General features: G+C 40.6%; 1 protein-coding gene across 1 annotated transcript in view; it reads right to left on the bottom strand.

Moving 5' to 3' along the window:
- The window catches only part of LOC139380798 (zinc finger protein 385B-like), a 168,798-nt gene extending 158,235 nt beyond the window's left edge, over positions 1 to 10,563 (bottom strand). Inside the window, exon 1 of the mRNA XM_071123831.1 lies at positions 10,461 to 10,563. The gene's annotated coding sequence lies outside the window, so the exon portion shown is untranslated. The remainder of the gene's footprint in view (positions 1 to 10,460) is intronic.
- Positions 10,564 to 17,578: the final 7,015 nt, after the last annotated feature.

Below are 17,578 nucleotides of genomic sequence, written 5' to 3'. Positions count from 1 at the left end.
ACAACAAAGTCAAGGTATTGGAGAGGCCATCACAAAGCCCTGACCGCAACCCTATGGAAAATTTGTGGGCAGAACTAAAACCAACATTTCAGAGTTGTGTGCATCCTTTTAAGCACACTCTTTTCATTGACCTGTGGGGAGTTATTCACCATTTCTGATGAACAAATAGGGTTTTATATGTAAGATGTCTAAATTAAGAGCAAAATGATTGATTATTATTATATTATTATTTGTGCCCTGTCCTATAAGAGCTCTTTGTCACTTCCCGCGAGCAGGGTTGTGTCAAAAACTCGCACTCATTCTTATGTTTAATAAATGTATCGTATAGTGTGTGTGGCAGGCTTACAATGATGGCAAAAAACAACATTTGAGAGTGCGCTGACCCTGGTGCTAGAGGGGGTACGCAGCTGGAGGTTGAATGTTTGAAGGGGTACGGGACTATACAAAGTTTGGGAACCACTGATCTAGTGGAACCACAAATAATTTAACAGCAGCGCACTTCAGCTAATGGAAGTATTCATGATCCCTGTAATGTTACTCCCAGACAGCAACACGTACCTGAGGCTGAGGGACGGGAAAGGAAGGAGGGCAAGCTAGAGGAAGTAGAACGAGGACTCAACTCTGTGCTAACCTCTGTGGTCCACCTGCCATATGGGACTATGGCTGCATCCCAAATGGCACCATATTCCCTTTATAGTGCACTCATTTTGATCAGGGCCCTCTGCACTATATAGGGAATAGGATGCCATTTGGGACACTGCCTGCAGTATGTTCAACTCTATTTAAAACCCTCTGTGGTACACTTGTCATATATGCTACAATCCATTTAATGTTTCTATTAAAAGGCCTTTTCTATTGACCCGGTTCAAAAGCAGTGCAGATGTCAGGGACTGACCGTGGACATGTTCTATTCGCAGTGGTTGTATAAGACATCTGTGTGTGTGTGAATGTGAGTGTGTGGCCTACAGACTGCTGCCGACCCTCTCTCAGTTTCTCGTCAGTATCAGGATATGGTTAACGTGGTGTGTTTCCTATTACGTCAGCAGAGTGTGTGTGTGTGTGTCCTGCGTGGCACTGTGGTGTCATTGTTGAAAGGATTAGAGGTGCTGTAATGTTTCCCAGCTGTCACTGAGCCATTCTCTCTCTCTCGCTCTCTCTCTCTCTCAATAGAAATCACTCTACACATAACTTAAATGTTGCTTCCTTGCCGATTTTCACTTATCCCATATTTTTCACAGGTTTGATAGAGTTCAAATCTTCAAACTGATTTTTGCAATGTTTTGCACTTTTTTACCCAATTTGAATCACTTTTTATTTAAATAAATAAGAAAAAAAGGCACTGATTCTACAACAACTAGGTTCATGTTAATTGAAAAAAAGGTGCTGACGCTACAACAACTAGGTTCATGTTAATTGAAAATAAGATGCTGACACTACAACAACTAGGTTCATGTTAATTGAAAATAAGATGCTGACACTACAACAACTAGGTTCATGTTAATTGAAAATAAGATGCTGACACTACAACAACTAGGTTCATGTTAATTGAAAATAAGACGCTGACACTACAACAACTAGGTTCATGTTAATTCAAAATAAGACGCTGACACTACAACAACTAGGTTCATGTTAATTGAAAAGAAGGTGCTGATGCTACAACAACTAAGGTAATATTGAGCGGAAAAGTGATTAAGGACTCAAATGTGAGAGAAAAAGACGACACGAGGCATTATTTTCCCAGTCAGTGTCAGGCAGCATGTCTACTTTGAATCAAGGTGTGGCAGTACAGTCACAACTGTCTGTGGGCAATTTTAATTGAGGTGAAAAGTGATTAAGTACCTTCTGAAATTCAAAAATCAAATGTAAAAAAAATACACCCGCATCATTGTCAGTGGTAACTAAGATTCAACAGATCATCTCACTGAAACTCTGATGTCAAGAATTCCCTGAATAATTAAAACACATATATATTTAACCAGGACCTGCATGAGTAAGCTAAAACACTAAAAGATTCACTCAACTCAGAACCCACAAGAAAAGCTGTTTTTCCCTGTAAACCACATTGACAGTTTGTAGGTTGAGGAATAGTATGTCAGTCTCTCGTCTAGAACCGCGGAGATAGTAAAAGGGCCAGAAAAAGATATCAACAGAGGAAAAGGTGCTAAAGTTAATCACATAATACAAAGGTTCAACTGAGGTTATAGCCCACTGGGCACAAACATCAGTTTAATGTCTAGTTTTGATGTACATTTTGACCGGGAGACCCATGAGGCGGCGCACAATTGGTCCAGCATTACCTGGGTTAGGGGAGGGTTTGGCTGGCCAGGATGCCTTTTGTCCCATCTCGCTCTAGCGACTCCTGTGGCGGGCCGGGTGCATGCAAGCTGTCTCCGGTCATCAGTTGTACAGTGTTTCCTCCGACACATTGGTGTGGCTGGCTTTCAGGTTAAGCAAGCCATGTGTCAAGAAGCAGTGCGGCTTGGCAGGGTTGTGTTTCGGAGGACGCATGGCTCTTGACCTTTGCATACTAAAACTCCTGTGATAAATAAATACATGTAAAACTGAAAATGTATCAGCTGTTGCATTTTGAAGTTAGAAACACTCCTGATTGGATCAGTATCCAGCTCTTGCTGTGTGTGTAGTTAACAGGCTTTTTCTTAACCTGTGGTTTAATGAAAGTTCTGGTACTGAGCTGCTGCTTGGCCTACCTAGAGTGCCAGGTGGATGGGATTTGCACTTGTGCAATATTCTATTGGTTTCATTGCACCAGGCAAGATCAATCAAACACCAGCTTAAGTATTCGAAATGTGAAATTATTCCAAGCAGTGGACTTACAGATCAGTGTCTGGCAGGGACCACACTTTGGCTCCACATTACAGCCTTAGGAACAAGAGGATGTTACAGACTGCGTCTGTTCAGTCAGTGGCTACAGTAGCAATGTAGCACCCACTCAGAGAGAGAAAGCAGACTGGGCACGGGTCTATTTTTCAAAATACAGCTTATTTTAACTTCTCATCCAGGATGCAGTGCATTCGTAAGGTATTCAGACCCCTTGACTTTTTCCCACATTTATTTACGTCACAGCCTTATTCTAAAATGGATTAAGTACAGTGGTGCAAAACGTATTTAGTCAGCCACCAATTGTGCAAGTTCTCCCACTTAAAAAGATGAGAGGCCTGTAATTTTCATCATAGGTACACTTCAACTATGACAGACAAAATGAGAAAAAAAATCCAGAAAATCACATTGTAGGATTTTTAATGAATTTATTTGCTAAATATGGTGGAAAATAAGTATTTGGTCAATAACAAAAGTTTATCTCAATACTTTGTTATATACCCTTTGTTGGCAATGACAGAGGTCAAATGTTTTCTGTAAGTCTTCACAAGGTTTTCACACACTGTTGCTGGTATTTTGGCCCATTCCTCCATGCAGATCTCCTCTAGAGCAGTGATGTTTTGGGGCTGTTGCTGGGCAACATGGACTTTCAACTCCCTCCAAAGATTTTCTATGGGGTTAAGATTTGGAGACTGGCTAGGCCACTCCAGGACCTTGAGGACGGTGTGTTTGGGATCATTGTCATGCTGAAAGACCCAGCCATGTTTCATCTTCAATGCCCTTGCTGATGGAAGGAGGTTTTCACTCAAAATCTCACGATACATGGCCCCATCCATTCATTCTTTCCTTTACACGGATCAGTCGTCCTGGTCCCTTTGCAGAAAAACAGTCCCAAAGCCTGATGTTTCCACCCCCATGCTTCACAGTAGGTATGGTGTTCTTTGGATGCAACTCAGAATTCTTTGTCCTCCAAACACAACGTTTTTACCAAAAAGTTATATTTTGGTTTCATCTGACCATATGACATTCTCCCAATCTTCTTCTGGATCGTCCAAATGCTCTCTAGCAAACTTCAGACGGGCCTAGACATGTACTGGCTTAAGCAGGGGGACACATCTGGCACTGCAGGATTTGAGTCCCTGGCGGCGTAGTGTGTTACTGATGGTAGGCGTTGTTACTTTGGTCCCAGCTCTCTGCAGGTCATTCACTAGGTCCCCCCGTGTGGTTCTGGGATTTTTGCTCACCGTTCTTGTGATCATTTTGACCCCATGGGGTGAGATCTTGCGTGGAGCCCCAGATTATCAGTGGTCTTGTATGTCTTCAATTTCCTAATAATTACTCCCACAGTTGATTTCTTCAAACCAAGCTGCTTACCTATTGCAGATTCAGTCTTCCCAGCCTGGTGCAGGTCTACAATTTTGTTTCTGGTGTCCTTTGACAACTCTTTGGTCTTGGCCATAATGGAATTTGGAGTGTGACTGTTTGAGGTTGTGGACAGGTGTCTTTTATACTGATAACAAGTTCAAACAGGTGCCATTAATACAGGTAACGAGTGGAGGACAGAGGAGCCTCTTAAAGAAGAAGTTACAGGTCTGTGAGAGCCAAAAATCTTGCTTGTTTGTAGGTGACCAAATACTTATTTTCCACCATAATTTGCAAATAAGTTCATAAAAAATACTACAATGTGATTTTCTGGATTTTTTTTCTCATTTTGTCTGTCATAGTTGAAGTGTACCTATGATGAAAATGTACAGGCCTCTCTCGTCTTTTTAAGTGGGAGAACTTGCACAATTGGTGGCTGACTAAATACTTTTTTGCCCCACTGTAAGTAAAATTCTGCATCAATCTACACACAATAGTCAATAATGACAAAGTGAAAAAAGGTTTTAGAAATTTTAGCAAATGTATAAAACACAACAAATTTAAATACCTTATTTACCTAAGTATTCAGAACCTTTGCTATGAGACTCGAAATTGAGCTCAGGTGCAACTTGTTTCCATTGATCATCCTTGAGATGTTTCTACTTGATTGGAGTCCACTTGTGGTAAATTACATTTATTGGACATGATTTGGAAAGGCACCCACCTGTCTATATAAGGTCCCACAGTTGACAGTGCATGTCAGAGCAAAAACCAAGCCATGAGGTCGAAGAAACTGTCCGTAGAGCTCTGAGACAGAATTGTGTCGAAGCACTGATCTGGGAAAGGGTACCAAAACATTTCTGCAGCATTGAAGGTCCCCAAGAACACAATGGCCTCCATCGTTCTTAAATGGAAGAAGTGTGGGACCACCAAGACTCTTCCTAGAGCTGGCCACTCGGCCAAACTGAGCAATCAGGGGAGAAGGGCCTTGGTCAGGGAGGTGACCAAGAACCCGATGGCCACTCTGACAGAGCACCAGAGTTCCTCTGTGGAGATGGGGAGAACCTTCCAGAAGGACTGGACAACCATCTCTGCAGCACTCCACCAATCAGGTCTTTATGATAGAGTGGCCAGATAGACAGTAAAAAGGCACATGAGAGCCCACTTGGAGTTTGCCAAAAGGCACTTAAAGGGCTCTCAGAACCATGAGAAACAAGATTCTCTGGTCTGATGAAAACAAGATTGAACTCCTTAGACGGAATGCCAAGTGTCACATCTGGATGAAACCTGGCACCATGCCTACAGTGAAGCATGGTGGTGGAAGCATCATGCTGCGGCAATGTTTTTCAGCGGCAGGGACTATGAGACTAGTCAGGAAAAAGATGAATGGAGCAAAGTACAGATAGATTCTTGATGAAAACCTGCTCCAGAGCTCTCAGGACCTCCGACTGGGCCGAAGGTTCACCTTCCAACAGGACAACGACCTGAAGCACACAGCCAAGACAATGCAGGAGTGGCTTCTGGACAAGTCTATGAATGTCCTTGAGTGGCCCAGCCAGAGCCCAGACTTGAACCCTATCGAACATCTCTGGAGAGACCTGAAAATATCTGTGCAGTGGCACTCCCAATCCAACCTGACAGAGCTTGAGAGGATCTGCAGAGAAAAATGTGAGAAACTCCCCAAATACAGGTGTGCCAAGCTTGTAGCGTCATACCCAAGAAGACTCGCGGCTGTAATCGCTGCCATGTGCTTCAACAAAGTACTGATTAAGGCTCTGAATACTTATGTCAATGTGATATTTCAGTTTTTTATTTTTAGTAAATGTGCCAACATTTCAAAAACCTGATTTTGCTTTGTCATTTTGGGGTATTGTGTGTAGATTGATGAGGGAAAAAAACATACAGGCTGTAACGTAACAAAATGTGGAAAATGTGAAGGGGTCTGAATGCTTTCCGAATGCACTGTATGTCCTGTTAGTGGTTCTGGCATGTCTCAGTCGATGCTTGTTATGTTACGGCCTTGCCTCCTAGACCCGTATTCACAATGAGTCTCAGAGTAGGGGGTGCTAATCTAGGATCAGTTTAGTCTTTTAAATCATAATGAATAAGAGTGGGGACCTGATTCTATACTGTACATCGACACTCCTACTCTGAGACAGGCCCTCATCTTTTCTGCTACCTGCTGTGCTGTTTTTACTATGTGTTCATTCTACTGGTAGCGTGACCATATTTGAGGTATTGCATATCGTTCCATAATAGTGTCAAGAAACTCGTGACACATAAATTAGACGTCATGTACTGAAGCGCAAAGTTACATCCCCTGACGATCTACAAGTACACATCTTAATGTTTTAGATTAGAAGCTGTGGAATATGAACTTTAATTCCTGACTAGAAGAAAATGTCCAAATTAGCATATATCCTGCCAGTCCGTGGCAGTGTACTAGCTGTGCCATGGCAGTGTACTAGCTGTGCCATGCTGGGTCAGGGGTTAGCATTAGCATTTTGATAAAGAGTCAAACAAACAACAGAGAAATAAGACATGCATAAAGAGAGCTTAGTTAGGGGATGTCATGCCAGTGAACCACACAGTATTGTGGCCAATGAGACAACCTGACAAGACCAGAGGCAGGGGAGCAATTAAAAGGCCACTTGAAAGAAAGAACCATAGGGTGAAATAAGCTGTTTAAATCAGAGGTGAAATGGAAGTAGTAACTAAAACAAACATGCAAGATGAAAATAAAAAGCAATGTGTAATTCTGTGTGGTTCAGTTAATAAGAGCAAGGTCCTAGAAACGCCAAGGTTATGGGTTCATTTCCCTCTGGGGTCACATATAAAAAATATATGCACTCGTGGGACTGTAAGTTGCTACGGATAAAAGCATCAGCTAAATGGCATATCAAAGTATGTAGCACAGATTTCACACATCAAATCTCTATTGGATGTTCTCAGGCAGACAGTGTTCCTTTTCACTCTCTGTTTCTCCTGAAATAGGACCTAACGCCCTAGTCCTGTCAGGAACGACACTGTATGATTCATTACCCCTTTAGAAAGAAAGAAGGCGACTACTTCTTTCTTTCTCTTCATTTCCTCTACCTTCCAGCCTTGTCCTTCCCTCCATCCTGCCACACTGAACAAAAACATAAATGCAACATGCAACAATTTTAAAGATTTTAACTGTGTTACAGTTTATATGAGGAAATCAGTCAATTGAAGTCACATAATTATGCCCTAATCTATGGAGTTCACATGACTGGGAATACAGATATGCATCTGTCAGTTACAGATACCTTAAAATAAATGGGCCTTCCCTCCATCTTTCTCTCCATCCCTCCATCCTAGGCTATATCCCAATTGGCTCCCTATTCACTACATAGGTATATATTAAATAGGGAATGGGGTGCCATTTCGGATGCAGACAGTCTCCTGGTTATCATTTGTTAAACCCTGTAGAGACGTGCTGTAGAGGTGTGGTGGCAATGTATTAGTTTCTGCCCCATTCCTGACCACTTTACAAGAGGCAGCCCCTGGGCTCAGCTTCACCAGGAGTAAAAATAGGCCTAAATATGAAATGTGAATACATTTGCTGCATTCACAGATAGAAAGAAAAAAGAGAGATAGAGAGAGAGAGAGAGTTGTGTGTGTAAACCTATTTTATATTCAAACCAACCAACAATTCATTCCTCTTCGTTAACAGTTTGTATAATGATGTAACCTTGACCAGAAAACATCTTACAGTTAGCACATGGAAGTAATGTACCAAATGCATTGAAAAGTTGATTACAGTCAGCATCACTCATACATATCATACCTAGAAAGTGGGTGTGAAACAGTGGTGTTGTGCTCCTAGACAAGGCTCATCATATCATTGTCAACAGTGTCAATCGCATTGCTTCCAATACACTGAGAATGATTACAACCACAGCTACAGGAGAGAACAGGTGCAGGGCTGAGGAGGATATACAGAGCTGTGTCCCATAAGGCTCTCGTAAAAAGTAGTGCACTATATAGGGCAGGCCTGGGCAATTCCAGTCCTCGGGCCCTAACTGGTGTCACACTTTTGCCCCAGCCCCAGCTAACACACCTGACTCCAACAATCAACTAATCATGATCTTCAGTTAAAAATGCAGTTAGTTTAAATCAGGTGTGTTTGTTAGGGATGGGGGAAAAGTGTTACCCTCGAGGACTGGAATTGCCCAGGCCTGATATAGGGAATAGGGTACTGTTTTTCAGTATCCTATAGATCACCTTCACACTGAGATGGAGGCTCTATAAATCATACCAGACAGAATGGGACTAATTACAGTCTGCACCCTATTCCCTATATAGTGCACTAAAAGAAATCGCTAAAAAGCATTTGAAAGATTTAAAATATAATTTTCACCCAAGTCTGCCAGTCAAAGCCATCTCATCTCACTGCACAGCCGCAGCAGTCAAACAACAGGGACAGGGATAGGGACAGGGGCAGGGACAGGGATCACATATGCCTATCCTATCCTAAGAGTTAGCACAGTAGCAAAGTGTGCAGAAATAATAGCTGTTGACTTTATTATAGATGGCGATTAAAGCCCCAATCCTGAGTTTGTGTTTCATCCCAACGACAGCCCTGCACCACTTGATTTGGAATTGAGGAATTGTGTTGGGGATAATAGGAGTTATAGATAAAAGGAGTGTCAGTCCATGAGATTGGCATGATAGTTTGCAACTGAATAAAGCCCGTCCATTTTGTTACAATGAATAGAACCATTCCCTCTCTCTGTCCCCCCACACACACAGGCACACACACACACACCTTTCATTGCCCCACCCACTCAATAAAATCTCTCTGTACTCCATTGGTGTTGTCAATAAGCAACCATGACAATGTGTTGTGTGTTCCTCCTCAACCTGCCTGCCAAGAGTGATGGTTGGTAGCTGGGCAGGCAGGTGGCAGAACAACACGCTCAGAACATGCCAGGTCACCAGGCCACAGATAGATCAGGCCCTAATCAGTCTGTCAATGCAAAATACACACCACACACACAGGCATGCACGAGCACACATAAAAACACACACACACATACACGCACCCACAGATACTGCATAAAACATATAGAAAAAATGGTTGTGACTTGGTATTTGGTATGTTATTTTGGTATTTTATTAGGATCCCCATTAGCTGTTGCAAAAGAAGAAGCTACTCTTCCTGGGGTCCACACAAAACATGAAACATGACATGATACAGAACATGAATAGACAAGAACAGCTCAAGGACAGAACTAAATCACTTTTTTCCCATTCTATCCTGCAATAAATCGTGTATAGAAAATTATCTGTCAATGTCAAACAAGGTTAAAAAAAAAGTGAATACAGCTATTGGTGATTGCTGCAGTCTCATCCACTTATTCTAACATTTTCAAACAGCATTCTGGGCACTGTAGGCAAAACAGTTCTTCCATTGAAACACAACATATAGCCTAACAGACAACAAAACACATGACCTTACGTCGGAAAAATGGATTTGGATAAAGGAATGCAGCCCATTGATTGACAGCATTATCACCAGGCTACACAAAGCGAAACCGTTAGCCTATCAGTCTTCGCAGACAGTCTTCTATCTCACGCATTGCCTACAATCAAGGTGGACTGACCTGCGCCAAACGATCACTGTAGCTGTAGAACCTAAAACCTAATAATTAGATGGAGAGATATATTTTTATTTGATTTCCTTCTTTTTTGGAATAAATGCATGTCCTATTTAGCCACCAAGGAAATGATATACTTGACACGAAGCCATCGATGTATTTCCTAACAGGTGGCAGATGTGCAAGAGCCGAGACAAATGTAAGAAATAACCTCTACTGATGTATTAATAACACGTGCATTACAGGTCCGCAGAATATAAACTATGCACTACGATGCTCAGTTGACATAACTTGGTCGCATATCACAGAGCTGACAAGCGCACTTTCAAAATCTAATGACAAAGAATAAAGACACGATTTTATTGCGATCTAAAACTTCCAGATAACTTTTATTTAAGAAAATAGCTTCCAAAACTAGACTAATCTCAGCGTAAATTAAAGGAAAATGCCCCTTGTATATTATTTTAGTGAAAAGTGAAGAAATAAAATGGACTGGCTGCAGTATTAGTGGAAATAGAAATATGAAACTTCCCATTGACTCCATCTATTTACCTTGCACATTTTCGCTGTAAAATACAAGGAAATCCGATCGAATTCATTTCATAATTAATCACGTCTTGCAGTTTATTGACTTACCTGTGGTTAGGCTTGGAAGTCAGGAAAGTAAAACGGTCTCCGTTCTGTTCTTTCAGCTTGCCGGCCGGTTATTCCAAATGCCTTCTCCACTGACTAGCGCTCCAAATATTTGACAGCGAGGAGCTGAGTAGTATTCTGCCAGCAGCACAAACAACGACGTTACTTTCATATGATAATAAGGAAACTTTCAAAATAAAAGCCTGCATTTCAAAACATTGCAATATGGATACTAATTCAAATGATATTGAATTTGACTATGGCCACTTTTATTATGCCAACAAGAAAATACAATAACAAATTTATGAAAACAAATAAAAATATAGAAAAAAAATACCAATAATGAACCAACACAAGGTATGTACTGGTATGTTGTGAATATTGGGCTATAGAGATAACTTTTGTACTTGTATCAGCTAAAGTGGGGTGGAAAATACTCAGTAGGGTCTCCACTAACCAAATATGTTTAGTTTTGGAGGGGCACTGTGTCGTACATACCCAGCAGCACTTAGTTCTCCAGCCCTTCCATAGCATCCAATGCAATACACTGTAATAGACTGTACATGGGATGCTAATTGGCTTGCAGAGAGAAAAATGTTCTACCTGTCTCAGTGGGGGTGGGAAATACTCAGTATGGTCTCTACTAACCAAATATGGTTAGTTTCGGAGGGGGACGGTGTTATAGATATTTATTTAGTCTTGCATTTTATATTAATTCCAAAACAATACATCCATGTACTGTTGTTGTCTTGAACATGAGTTGTTTTGCTTACCCTGTTTGCTTCCAGTGTGAAATAAAATGTAAACAAATTCAGACACAATGTAAACCATGATGGACTGGCCTAGATTAACCTAATGGTGATGGTAATGGGGGCACCTTTACACATTTAAATCAGCCCAAGGACCGCCTTGACATGTGCCAAAAGATCTGGTCAATCACGTCGCCAGACAAATATAATATAATTGAGATATCATCCTAGTAAAATCATGTTGCTATAGGTTTATATCACCCTAATTATGCATAGCCTTCCATCAATTTTCCTAAACCGACCTAGGACACAATAAATCCGAAAGTTGGCCTCCTGAACTTGGGTTTTGGACTGATTCATGGATCATAGCCCATCTCTCCAAATTGTAATTTGTGAGAAAATACAAGTGATTAGAAACTTCAATGTTTAGCATTCAACTTCCACACATAAAAGGCACTCAACATTATTTTCAAGCAAATATTACAAAGGGAGAAGCACCACACACATGCAGTAAATGTGCAGCAAACAATCAATCACATTTATTTATAAAGCCCTTTTTACATCAGCAGAGGTCACAAAGTGCTTATACAGAAACCCGGCCTAAACCCCCAAACAACAAGCAATGCAGTTGTAGAATCAGCAGTACTTAGTAGACAAAGAATTCGGACCAGCACTACAGATATTTTTATACTTTATGATTCTCATGCAAGGTCACCACTGTAATACGAAACCCTGTATCCCTATCTCGCTTTATTGATCTTCCAGCACTTGGCAAAGAGAAGTTGACCTACAGATTGAGTAATCATTTATCTGTCATTCAGGGGTAACCACCAAAAAAGTACACTACTGGGCACAGTTTATTTTTGACTCTCTTAAGATTATCTCTATGGAGATTGTCTCTATAGAAACTACAAACCTTGAGGACACAGCAACAGCTATATTTTTATGAATTATGTCATGAGGGAGGGCCTTTACAGAATCTCTGATAAAACTGCTTGACGGACATTTCATTACAAAATTATGGTAATTAATATGGAGTTGGTGCCCCCTTTGCTGCTATAACAGCCTCCACTCTTCTGGGAAGGCTCTTCACTAGATGTTGGAACATTGCTGCGGGGACTCATTCAGCCACAAGAGCATTAGTGAGGTCGGGCACTGATGTTGGGCAATTAGTCCTGGCTCGCAGTCGGCGTTCCAATTCATCCCAAAGGTGTTTGATGGAGTTGAGGTCAGGGCTCTGTGCAGGCCAGTCAAGTTCTTTCACACCGATCTCGACAAACGATTTCTGTATAATGGACCTTGCTTTGTGCACAGGGGCATGTCATACTGAAACAGGAAAGGGTCTTCCCCAAACTGTTGACACAAAGTTGGAAGCACAGAATCGTCTAGAATGTCATTGTATGCTGTAGAGTTAAGATTTCCCTTCACTGGAACTAAGGGGCCTAGCCCGAACCATGAAAAACAGCCCCAGACCATTATTCATTCTCCACCAAACTTTACAGTTGGTACTATGCATTGGGGCAGGTAGCGTTCTTCTGGCATCCTCCAAACCCAGATTCATCTGTCAGACTGCCAGATGGTGAAGCGTGATTCATCACTCCAGTGAACGCGTTTCCACTGCTCCATAGTCCAATGGCAGCAAGCTTTACACCACTCCAGCTGAAGCTTGGCATTACACATGGTGATTTTAGGCTTGTGTGAGGCTGCTCGGCCATGGAAACCGATTTCATGAAGCTCCCGACGAACAGTTATTGTGCTGATGTTGCTTCCAGAGACAGTTTGGAAATCGGTAGTGAGTGTTGTAACCAAGGACAGTCCCATTCTGTGAGGTTGTGTGGCCTACCACTTCGCAGCTGAGTCGTTGTTGCTCCTAGACGTACCCAATTTACAGTAAGACCACTTACAGTTGACCGGGGCAGCTCTAGCAGGGCAGAAATTTGACAAACTGACTTGTTGGAAAGGTGGCATCCTATGAAGGTGCCACGTTTAAAGTCACTGAGCTCTTCAGTAAGGCCATTCTAATGCCAATGTTTGTCTATGGAGATTGCATGGTTTTGTGTTCGATTTTATTCACCTGTCAGCAACAGGTGTGGCTGAAATAGTCAAATCCACTAATTTGAAGTGGTGTCCACATACTTTTATATACATAGTATATCAGTGAGCAAGTATAGTCCTGTAAGTCAGATTCAGGTATTGATGTTATTCCAACATGTAACTATCTCCCTAATCATCTTGAGAGTAAAGCCTTTCCTGTTCTGAAATTTCTGAAGAAAACATCCACTTTCAAAGAATGTCACAAAAGATGACTTAAAGCAAACAGTCCAAATCAGCAATTCAACAACTTCATTTCACAGTTGGATGCAGTGAAAACAGGACAGACTACACAAATAATTGCATCAACAGAGGCTTCATAACAGCGATATGTGTGACATTAAATAATATTTTGTGAAGGAAATGCCAACTTCAACTTTCTTAGCCAATGATCTCCTCTTCCACATCCAGTCAGTCAGCAGTCAGTTCAAGAAAGCCATGTATAGCCAGGGTAAAAAAAGACGAGTTGAACCAAGTCATATTTCAGAAAGAGGCATCAAGGAATTACTTTCACTGCAAGCATCCCAAGGTAACAAGATTTGTAAAACATGTAATACTGCTAATAAATTTTAGTAGTCAAGCTTTAATGTCATCCTGCTCCAAATACATTATTTGTGAAGGTAAGCAGGTCAGCAGGGAACTGGTTAGAGCTTGAATCTATCCTGCATATACACTACCGTTCAAAAGTTTGTGGTCATTTAGAAATGTCCTTGTTTTTGAAAGAAAAGCACATTTTTTGTCCATTAAAATAACATAAAATTAATCATAATTACAGTGTAGACATTGTTAATGTTGTAAATTACTATTGTAGCTGGAAATGTCAGATTTTTATGTAATATCTACATAGGCGCACAGAGGCCCGTTATCAGCAACCATCACTCTTGTGTTCCGAGGGGCCAGCATCCCAGAGTCGCCTCTTCACTGTTGACGTTGAGACTGGTGTTTTGCGGGTACAATTTTGCGGGTACAAAAGCTGCCAGTTGAGGGCTTGTGAGGTGTCTGTTTCTCAAACTAGACACTCTAATGTACTTGTCCTCTTGCTCAGTTGTGCACCGGGTCCTCCCACTCCTCTTTCTATTCTGGTTAGAGACCGTTTGTGCTGTTCTGTGAAGGGAGTAGTACACAGCGTTGTACGAGATCTTCAGTATCTTGGCAATTTCAATCGTGGAATCGCCTTCAATTCTCAGAACAAGTTTCAGAAGAAAGTCCTTTGTTTCTGACCATTTTGAACCTGTAATCGAACCCACAAGTGCTGATGCTCCAGATACTCAACTAGTATAAAGAAGGCCAGTTTCATTGCTTCTTTAATCAGAACAACAGTTTTCAGTTGTGCTAGCATAATTGCAAAAACAGGTTTTCTAATGATCAATTAGCCTTTTAAAATGATAAACTTGGATTAGCCAACACAACGTGCCATTGGAACACAGGAGTGATGGTTGCTGATAATGGGCCTCTGTACACCTATGTAGACATGCCATAAAAAAATCAGACATTTCCAGCTACAATAGTCATTAATAACATTAACAATGTCTACACTGTATTTCTGATCAATTGATGTTACAAAAAAAGTATTTAAAAAACAAGGACATTTCTAAGTGACCCCAACATTTTGAACGGTAGGTTATATCATACACTTCTTTGAATAATCTAGTATTATAACATTTTCAGATAATTACCCATTTGTGAAATTGTACACACTACATGGCAAGCTCTAGTATATTGACTGCACTCAAGTATCAAAATCAAGTTAGAGTAGGTCCAAGAATTGCTGTTCTATTTGGTATCATATGAAAAGAAACACATTGAAAAAGTACTAAATGTTCTTCAGAAAGATAAAAGTAATCTGTACTCTGACAAATGCACAAAGAATGACTCTTCTGTGTCTAAACTTCTAATTCCAACAAATGTACTGAAAATGATTATAAAATATTAAACAATGTCAACAAGTGGTTCAATGACCGAATTGACGAGTACAATAATATTTTGAAGTCCCATCTGAAGGAAACATTTCTGCTAATGTCCCCTGCGTCTTTTGCAAGTCAGAAATGACAGAGTCTGTTTTGTGAAAGCAAACAAGTTATGCCAAATGTGCCTGGAACGGTGCACCATTTGTGGCGTTTTCAGCATGTGATAGTGCCTGTGAACTTAGTCACATTGGACAGTTATAGCCATAGATGTGCAACTTATAGTTAGTAGCAGTAATTGCATTACATTAAATCTAAAAAAATATGGATTCCTTAAGCCAGTATGAAAAATAATTAAAGGATACACTACAGTATCTGGTAATGCATGGATTTGTGGTGGATTTGACACCCAACTATGCATTCTTTCATCGGTGCTCCCATTTTAGAAAACAGTCAGACGGCGGTAGTTGTGGTGTTTGTGTACTTATTCTCTAAAGCAGTGTTATTAGAGGGCAATGTGAATACACTTTGTCACAATTGCATGCAAGAGTATGTTTTATATCAGTTATCAGAGAAAATTATGTCATACATTTTAAACTCGACAGAAAATGCCTTTGCTGACCTTGATAGATAATCAACACCTCTATGTATTATGTATTATCTTACAATCTTGCCTCTGTTTTGGGGTTTGAAACCATGGTTAATAGGTCTTTAACAACATGTACTGGTAACCTTGACAGAAAAGAAACACATAGGGGGCTATAACTTGTAAATAATGTTCTCCAGTGTTGTCCTAAAAGCTTGATAAACTGTGTACTGTTAGCCTTGTAGTAATATTGTTAGCCTTGTAATACATTTTAAACTCTACAGAAAAAAACATTGCTGACCTTGATTGATAATCATGACAATATAGCTGGCAAATAATATTGTTAATCTTAAATCCTAATACCCTGGTTAATATTACACTTAACTTGTGAATACATTTGTTTTCATTTCAATAAAAGAGTTTGGCTTTTGTGTTTATTGTTGATGAGTGTGTCTTGATTTCAGGAACATGGATAGTACCAGGTCATTTAAAGCTGTGTTGATGGATGTGTACTACAGACTCCCCCTCTAAAACTACACATATTTGTATAGTAGAGACCCTACTGAGTATTTCCCACTCCACTTTAGTTGAGAGAAGTAAAAAAGTTCTCTACAAGCCAATAAGTATCCCATGTGCAGTGTATTGCACTGCAGTGAAAGGAGTACCCATGTACAGTGTATTGCACTGCAGTGAAAGGAGTGGGTGGAGTATGGAGTCACTAGTACTCTGTATTAAACCCTTCGCCCAGCACAAGGGACCCATAACATATATTTGTATTTTATTGCGAGTGTATTTCTCTAAGTATACATTTTACGTGTGAAAAAAAAGTATGCACTGTAAATTACAATGGATTGAACCTTTATTTAACTAGATAAGTTCATTAAAAACAAATTCTTATTTACAATGATGGCCTACCCCAGCCAAACCCAGACGACACTGGGCCAATTGTGAGCCGCCCTATGGGACTACCAATCACGGCCTGATGTGATACAGCCTGGATTTGAACCAGAGACTGTAGTGACACCTTTTACACTGAGATGCAGTGCCTTAGACCGCTGCGCCATTCGGGAGCACTTAGATAAGAGTGTCTGCTAAATGACTAACATGTAAATGCAGTATAACCCTCTTTTTTTTGTAATATAGCCTACTACCAATAGCTTTCAACATATCAGTATTTGTGTAAACAATCAAAATAAATGCTGGTATAAATAATACAATATAAAATATGTGAAATTATCCATTTATGTGTTTACAATTCTGTGAAAAGCAGTTGTACTGCACTAGTAGTAAAAAAACATATATTCCCAAAATGTAGCATGTCTTTGCAGGGGTACTCTTTTTTTCAATTTTTTTATACTCTCTCATGCTGCCAACATAATACACTGCTGCTAGGAGAACTGTAATACACTTCAGTGTTCTAGCTCTGCAGCCCAGAAAACAGCCACGCATGCTCATCCCTGGGCCTTTAGGGGCAATAGCAGCACTACCTGAGCCTGTGCACAAGGCTATGCCCTACATTACACTGCTCTCAAAGTCTTCCATGATTCTTGCTGCTTGAGTCTCGCTGCTTTTTATTTAGAAAATGAATAAAGTTCGACATTACCTGCTGGGGCTTACTATAATAACCATGTGTAAATGCAGTTGTAGGCTAAACTATATTTTAATACTCAGAGGATAAAATCAACATAAACAATCTTTTGGGAGATGACACTTAATTGTATGCCATAGCGTTGGTCATCCTGTAAACCTACTATTTTAGAAGTTAAATGCAGGGTTCAGAACACCACCCAC

The sequence above is a fragment of the Oncorhynchus clarkii genome, chromosome 22 (genome assembly GCF_045791955.1).
Source record: "Oncorhynchus clarkii lewisi isolate Uvic-CL-2024 chromosome 22, UVic_Ocla_1.0, whole genome shotgun sequence".
NCBI classification, from domain to species: Eukaryota; Metazoa; Chordata; class Actinopteri; order Salmoniformes; family Salmonidae; genus Oncorhynchus; species Oncorhynchus clarkii.
This window is presented reverse-complemented; position numbering and strand designations above follow the sequence as displayed.